Raw genomic sequence first — 8,931 nt, forward strand, 5'->3', positions numbered from 1 at the left:
TAAATTCCTCTTAATTATTTTAATTATCAGAATTAATTTAATAATTAATTCAGATTTGAAGGTCGTAACACGGGGTGTTACACCGCGCAAGACCGCCAAAAGTCCTACGCCGACTTAGGGAGAAAGCCGACCGAATTCCAAGTAGGAGAGAAGCTGTGGTTGAAGATCTCACCCACGCGAGAGGTAATGAGGTTTGGGAAGAATTGTGACACCCCGATATTTTAAAACACTTTATTTTAATAAAATATTCTTGAAAATAAAATCTATCTTTTAATCCTAAATATTTTAGCTCTAATACTTTCAAAACAAATTGTTTTTGTGCCTAAACTTAAATAATTTATTTTATAGCCCACAATTTTGCTATTCAAAATCTATCTGAGTCGAGCCTGTCATATCATTTTACAAGTCTAAATGTTGAGTCCAAATAGTTTTGTTTAAGCCCAAAATAATCCTAGTCCAATTGTATAATCCAAACCTTAGTCCAAATTATATGATATGAATTTTGAGACCAAAAACCCTAACATTTTAATTCAAGGTTATCTCAACCTCTTTGCTGATAGAGATCAGCCGCCAACACCAACTCACTCCCCATCGCCATTTTTGTTTTTATTTCTCTTCGTCAACAGCCATCTTCCTTGTTGTGAGCTAAGACATGTACTTTGAACCTCCTTCTCCTCCTCTGTCCTCCGTCTCCCTTTCTCTTCGCGACGAAGCAGCAGAACAGAGTAGTCTAGTGGTTCCTCTATTTCTTACCGGCAAGCAGAGCAACGACGACACCTTTCTCCTTTCATCTCTAGTCGACGGCGACGACTAGATCGTGACCGGCAAGCTTCTAGCGACGAAGTTTCCTCCCGCGGTGGTTGGACCAAAAGCAGTTGCGGCGGCTGGACCTCCTTCGGTGAGCAGCGGCTATGGGCGGTGGAGGTTCGCGGTGTTTGTGACTTGAGCTGTGGTTGCCGGTAGTGTGGTGTGGTTAGGAGGGGTGGTGTCGAAGCTTCCCTTTTCCGGCAAAGTTGTGGACGAAGCTGAGGTGAGGTATGTTCTGTTAGTAATGTTTAGTTGTTGTTAATGATTAGGGTTAAAGATGGTGATTAGTGTAATGGTTGGTTGGTTAAGATTAAGGATGGTAGAGATTATTGATAATGGTTGATGTTGTTTAAATAATCATAATATTGTTAATGATGATTAAGGATGGTAGTAATGATTAGTTGAGTGATTATGGGTACTGACAATATATTAATGAAGATTAAATCATTGATGATGGGGATGTTATGATTTACGTATGATGGGTTAAAACTGATTAAAGATGATTATGGATGGCTAATATTGAAGATGAGATCTGGTGGTAAATCTGGAAATTTGAATTGCTTAATCTTTAGAGATTGTGAAGTGATGAGATGAAGATTAAAGATTTATGGTGGATTAATGAGGTAGAAATTATTAATTATTTGGTATTAATCATTAATGGGTATGATTAAATGGTGATGATGCAATAATTGGTGATGACGATGCTAATGATATAATTAATGATTAATGATGATAATTATTGAATAATGATGAGCATGATGATGTTGGATTAATGGTGATTAGCAAGATGGTTAGTGATAATCATGGTGTTTAAGGATGATGAGGATGCTTATGAATTAATGATCATTAATCATGGTTAAATGATTATTGTTGATGATGGCAGTGAGTTAAATGATTATTGTTGATGATGGCAGTAAATGGTAAAGGAATTATTCGATGGTGATGAGGATGTTGATTAGTGATGGTTACTAATAATAATAATAATATTATTATTTTTAGTGATTAGTGATTATATTAGATTGTTGACCCACAGGTTCTTGTTGAAGTGACTAACTTATAAGTTGAGCCTAGATTGGGTGCTGGCTTTGAGAGCTTAGCTTGAGGTAAGTTTCTATGTCTGTTTAAATTACTTTGCCCTACTAAATGTTTTACGTATATGATTTGTGTATTTAAATTATTTTTAGAATGTGTTCTAGTTTCAAAATGTGATAAATAGCAAAATATGGTTATTTTGGTGTTGACTTGTGATTTATATGGGTTGAAACTATATTTTTGAAAGGTGTATAATCTATGGTGTGCCTAAATGTTTTGTGTTGAAACCCCATTATAATTGGGATTGATTTGAGTATTAGAAAACTTATAATTTTGTGATACACATATATATTTGTACTTTGAGAAATTGTGGTTGAAAACCTAAGTATATTGAAATGAGTGAAACTATGTTTATATTGGAGGATATGACATTATATTTACTTTTGAAGGACATTGTTTTTGGAGGAAATGTGTAAATTAGAGAAAATATATTATTTTGCATACTATTATATTCTTTTTGGAGGATAAAAACTATTATGGAAAGTATGGATATTGATGGGTTATAATGCGTTGTATTATTTGAAAACTATAATTTGGATAGCCTACCGGCAAATGATAATATTCATGAAAACCTTCTTGGAAAACAATTATTACTTTTGGAGGATACTGTATCTATTTTGATAACTATTCTTGTTTTTGGAGGATATATAAAGATGTATCTATTTTTGGAGGATATGTGGATATGATGGATGGTTGTGGAATGGTGGACTTCGGTCCTATGTGGGTTCTGGCCCTATTTTGATGAGATTGTATCTAGTAGAAAACATCCTGGGTACCTATTATATGTGGAGTAGCCTGGTAGAAAACATCCTGGGCTACTTGGACTAGTTACTACTCTTTTGGGTGGGGGAAGCCATTAGAGGGTGTGCACACTTAAGGTTTTAGTCCTTTATCCCACGAAAGGGACAAACTTGTGGAGTGGCCGATAGAGTGGATTACCGTGTCACTAGGGCTTAGTTGATCTAATACCCTTCGTCCCTTTCACCTTATATATATATATATATATATATATATATATATATATATGAGAGTATATGGATATGTGATACTTGGAAAAGTGATTTGAGAAATATGATTTGAATTCCTCCCTATCTATTATTATTGACATATATGTTCTGAGAATGACTTGAGAGAAATCTATATCTTGATATGATGACTTGAAGAGATTATTATTTTGCTATTGTGAATTCTTCCATATATACTTGTATACCTATCTATACTTCCAAAATGATTATGTGGAAAGCTATGCTTCGAAATGATACTCATATTGAAAAGTGATATTTCTAAATCCTCCATACTTATTATTTTGGGAAATGAACGAATGATTTATATGGTAGTTGTATTGTTTTGGAAAGAGTAAATGTTACTATTTTGGCGACCCTATTACTAATATGAAACCTAATGCTATTTTGAGTGGAGTGTGTTATGGCCTTGGTGCCTAAGAGTTATCTTGGAAAATGATTTACTACTTACCTTTGTTATTGAGTCAAACTATATGATTGAAATAATTTTAAAACTCATTTACAAAGTATGTCCAATTTGAAAAGTATAAATGTAAGTATTTTACAGGGCGGAGTAGAGCTTACTTAGCATTTTATGCTAATTCTTTTATTTGTGTTTTCCAAACCTTAATGTTTGCAAGATTTGAAGTTGTTGCTAGTTTGAGAGTGCGGCGTAGAGCTCGTAGTCTTGGATTTGAGTTTGGTATAACTGGTTTAGTCTTAGAACTTGAATTGTTGTTGTAGTTAATTTGTGATTTGGAAAGTGGAATGTTGTATTATGGATTTGTAGATAGAAACCTTTTTAGCCTGTGCGTTTGGGCTTAGTTGGCTGCCCAAGCGTGGCATAGCACCCCAATGGTTTAGATTTTGATTTTTGCTTCCGCATTTGTATTTAGTCGTTTAGTAAGAAAAGTCTTTTATTTTGGTTTTTAAGTTGGGGGTGTTACAAGAAAGGAAAACTAAGCCCAGATTTATTGGCCCCTACGAAATCTTAGAAAGAGTCGGGAACCTGGCTTACCGCCTCGCATTGCCGGCCAAACTGGACCGAGTACACAACGTGTTCCACGTGTCGCAACTAAAGAAATACGTGCACGACGCAACCATGTCCTCCAACCCGTTAAGTCTAAGCTTCGAGGACGAAGCTTCTTGTAAGGGGGGAGGGTGTAACACCCCGTTAAGGCTAAACACTAACCTGTTATTTTTGTGTCCAGTTTCGTATCGTGTTAACGGGTCGTGTCGATAATTGCCAGGTCTAGTTACCTCTTAGCCTTAACCAATTTCCTTGGCTACTAAGGTTCTTCTCTAAGATTCTCCTTCAATTGATCTCCCTAGGCTTGGTGGTGGGGAATTCTTTTGCTAAGTTTCCTCGGGGAATGTCTCGCATGGTAGGATTAATCGTTGCAAGGTTTCTAAATGCTTTCTAATCCCCTATATATAGATACAGGAGTCCTAACTAGAATCTGAATAGTAGAGGCCCACTTTCCCTATTCCTAACAGGATTAAAGACTTGATTAAGATAAGGGTCCATGATCCATTGCGGACCACACTAATTAATTAAGGAGAATTCTAGCACAATTAAATCCTTTTTAATTACTCTCTCTATCCCATTTTATGTGTCTTACTTTCCTTTTTAGTTTGTCCCAAAATGTTGTCCACTTTCCAAAATTGAACATCACCATCATTCTACTTTTTTCAAATTACCCTTCTAGCTTTTGCTTTCTTTATTGTTTTTATTTTCAAAAATGAAAAAGTGAGGGGCATAATTCGAAAGTGCATAACATTTACTTTAATTCATTAAAAAGCGTGCAAAAAGTAAATGAGACATCTAATTCGGGACGGAGGGAGTATATATTAACGAAATTAATTCCATATTTAGTCCGAATTTGGAGGCTGTAACACTGGGTGTTACACCCTCCCCTCTTACAAGAAGCTTCGTCTCCGAAGCTTAGACACAGGTGTAACACCCCGTGTTACGGCTTCTAACCCGAACAAATTATTTAATTACTTACCCTGAAAAGAGAATTAAATTCCATTAATTAACTAGTAAGGGTCCACCATAGACCATGGACTCTTATCCCCAAAACCAATCCCTTAATCTAATAATAAATATAATTAGCAAATTCATACCCTTCAGACCCTAATTAGGACTCTTAGATATATAAATAGGGACATAAGAAGCACTTAAAATACACACCACAATAGATATCACCGCACAAGAATTTCCAAGAATTCTCTTATCACCAACATAGGAGAAATCAAGAAGAGGAGATCTTAGAGAAAGACCCTTAATAGCCAAGGAATTTAATTAAGGCTAAGAGGTAACCCATGTCTCAACAAAACCTATTTTCTTCGCTATAATCTACTTCTTAGCTTCTTCTCTATGCTTGTGTCTAGATAAATCTTTTATGATGATGATGATATGATCTTGATGATTGATGAGACGATCTTATGTGTTGATCTTGATAATCTTGATGATTATAAGAGGATCTTGATATTTATGTGATGTTCTTGATAAATCTTGATGTTCTTGATTTTAAAGATAAACAATGATTTTGATGATATGAATATGATTAGAGCCCTAGATTGAACTGGGAATTTCGTATCGTGATGTTCTTGGTATATTTGGGTGGGATTTCGCATGTTCGGGTGTTATTTATGTTTAGATTAGAAGTCACGTTAGGATATGTTTAATATAATTCTTGGTTCTGATCCATTATTGACTACGTGGTATCGCCGTTTACGTTTAAAAGTGATTAAACATGGTTTCGGGTTCCACGAAAGATTCCGGGATTAATATATTGAAAAAGAGTCAGTGGGGAGTGGGGGGTAGGTGGGGGTAGGGGGCCCGCCACCTACCCGTTGCCCAAATTGGCGTCGCCGGCAGCGGGCAGACGACTGCCCGCCGGGCACCCGCTGCCCGGAGACTTTTTGCCAGCGGGCAGCCGGTGGGTGGTCCTACACCTGCCGGCCACCAGCTGGATTTTTCCCCACTTTGGGTTGTTGGCTTCCCCGTTTGATGTTTCCCTGGCCCTCGTGGTGTCCCAACGGACTCCGTTTATCGTGTCTAAGTCTAGTTTGATGTTTTGGGTATCGTTCGTAGGATAAAAGAGTCTTGTGTATTGTATGCTAGTTGAATTGGTACCCCGCAACCTAGGTGAAGGATGTATGAACCACCTAGGACCATTCCTAGTATGTGGATGACCACGCATAGGTTTCATTATATGTTTTCTCCCCTCTCCCGATGTGTTAATATGAATCGCATGTGCTTGCTACGTGTTATATGTGTATGACTCCCCAATATTGGCTACGGTCAAATTGGTTTTACATGGGCTACAGTCCACCGATTGAGCTCGTCAACGGTGTGTAGGGCTACAGTCCACAAAGAGAGCCATGATCCACCGTTTGAGCTCGTCAACGGTGTGTAGGGCTGTAGTCCGCCGCTGAGCTCGTCAGCGGTCTTACAGGGGCTGCGGTCCACTGATTGAGCTCGTCAACGGTGTGTAGGGCCGCAGTCCACAAAGAGGGCCACGGTCCACTAATTGAGCTCGTCAACGGTGTGTAAGGCTGTGGTCCGCTGCTGAGCTCGTCTACGATCTAATGAGCTACGGTTCATCGATAGGCTACGGTCAACCCCTTCATGCTGCAGTATGAGGCAGGGTGCTGCGGGGCTGTGTTAGCGCTATATGCGCTAACCCTCATGTATGGGCATTCGATTTGTCCTGTGGTGCCACCAAAGTGTGCTTATATGATAAAGATGATTGATTGAAAGATGACATGAATGAGGTGAAATTAACTTGTGACCTTAAGATTCTTAATGATATCTTTATATGTTTGATTATAACTGTTAGAATGTGCTTATCCCCATCTGTCGAGTCTATTCCTGGTTTTAAAGCTAGAGTCTCCTAAGTATATATCTTTCTCCCTTAAATTATTTAAGTGGCAGTTTTTCTCCCTGATATATTAAATGGACATATTTACCCTTAAAATAAATATTTCATTTATTTTTCTTCTCCAACAAATTATAACCACGATTTGAAAAAATAAAATACATTAAGTGTTAAATTTAGAATATTTTAAAAATAAAAAATAAAATTTTAAAAGAAAGTTTGATCCAACCTTTCAAATTGGATCCAAAATCGTGAACCGACGGTTCAAAATAAAACTCAAATCGCGATTATATATACTTATATGTGAGAGTCAATATAAATGCGGAAAAAAACATACATTATTTGCAAATATTATAATTCTAATTTAAGCTATTGCTAGTAGTTCTGATTTGAACCTCCGGTTCACGGTTTAGGATCCAATTTTTTCCAGTTTACGATTTTAATAAACGGAAACCCAAATATTGGGTTATGTTATGAATCATAACCGAAATTTTTTAATTTGATTGCTATAGTGTTTGGTTCAGTTCGAACCGAACCGTGGTTATCCCTACGTATAAGCAATAATTTGGTGAAGAAGAGAAATAAATAAAATATTTGTTTTAAGGGTAGAAATGTCCATTTAATATTATCAGGGGAAAAAATTGCCACTTCTATAATAATTGAGGGGGCAAATGTGAATGCATGAATAACTCAGGGGGAAAAAGTGCTATAAGCATATAACACAGGGGAAAAAGTGTCATTTTCCCTATATATATATATATATATATATATATATATATATATATATATATATATATTGTATTTTAATGCGTTGGAGTGGGTTACCAGCATTATTCGCTGAACAGATATATTTGGTTTTCAGGCACAGATGATTAGCCACCGGAGCGCACTAGAGGACCTCGGCTTAGATAGTTAGTCTTTTTTTTTCGGCCTGCGTGCCTTGATGATGTAATGACGTGTTTGAGGATAATTAGTTAATATAGCATGTGCATCTGAGTTCTCCAGCTCAGATGTGGCATAACACCCCAGACCCTTATATCCACATTCAATTCATGGATTAATTGAGTAATTAATCATATTTCATTTGAGGAATTAATTCTTAAAATTCCAATTTTAAATATTCATGGACTAGTGTAACACCCCCTAAATAAGGCCCAAAAGAAAGCCCTAACACATGCAGATTAAACAATAAATTAGCACAGCGGAAGATAAAATAGAAACTGGATAAAAGAAAATCCAATTCATGGGGTGTTATGTCACGTCTACCGAACTCGGTAAACGCTAAGGCGAACAATCTGCAAGTGTAAACATCTATCCCAAAACATTAGTTTAACTATATTGGCGCACAGACCACAAAAACAAGGATAAAGGTGCTAAGCTACCAAGCTCTAGACATCGCGCTCGTCTAAACATCACCTGAAAGATACAAAGATAAACATTGGGACGACGCCCGGTCAGTGATAATGCTGGTAACCCACCAATACCGTTAAGTATTATAGGTAGATATAAGTCATAAAACCATTTTCGAAACGGAATACATAAGTATATAAGTCAAAAGCCAAGATCAATAAACAACACAAGACTCATCACTCTCAAAGATAACACCGGGAACACATCCCAAAACACAAAGATTACCCACAACACAAAAGGAATAAGACTCACTCATGGCAACACATGCCCTTGTGACTACACACGTCACAAGAAAGAGAACTCACCACAACGGCTACACAAGCTCTCGTGACATCACCCATCACGAGTTGATATGCCTTCCTTATGTCCTGTTCCAACCTTATGGCTACCCCCAACCTTGTACCTTCATGCTAACCATTACCTCCAGGACCCCTGTACTTCTTAGTCCAACCTTTTCCCTCCTGGGACCGTCGTCCCCCACCAACAATCCGCCTACAAGACCACCAATTCATAGTACACAAGGTACCGTACATGGCGAAACACATGCCCGGATAACACATGTTATCCCCCAATCACGTGAACCTTTCTCGAAGGAACACATCTCCATAATCACGTCACGGCTACCACGAGGTCCGCTGCAATACTTTGGTTACTAGCGTCCCATACCACTAATCGTGCAATCCAGGTAAAGCCACACACGCACCACTCACACGAGTCAAGCAACGGATTACAGC

At 37.5% G+C, this 8,931-nt stretch overlaps 1 long non-coding RNA gene across 1 annotated transcript; it reads left to right on the forward strand.

Annotated features, from left to right (window-relative positions):
• Nucleotides 1-546: 546 nt before the first annotated feature.
• Nucleotides 547-7,760, forward strand: LOC109186053. The gene is made up of 3 exons (XR_002055075.1): nt 547-1,035; nt 1,841-1,910; nt 7,650-7,760. It is a non-coding gene; the product is annotated as an uncharacterized LOC109186053 (long non-coding RNA).
• The last annotated feature ends 1,171 nt before the right edge of the window (nt 7,761-8,931 follow it).

This window comes from Ipomoea nil, unplaced genomic scaffold (genome assembly GCF_001879475.1).
Source record: "Ipomoea nil cultivar Tokyo-kokei standard unplaced genomic scaffold, Asagao_1.1 scaffold1397, whole genome shotgun sequence".
In the NCBI taxonomy this organism is placed as follows: Eukaryota; Viridiplantae; Streptophyta; class Magnoliopsida; order Solanales; family Convolvulaceae; genus Ipomoea; species Ipomoea nil.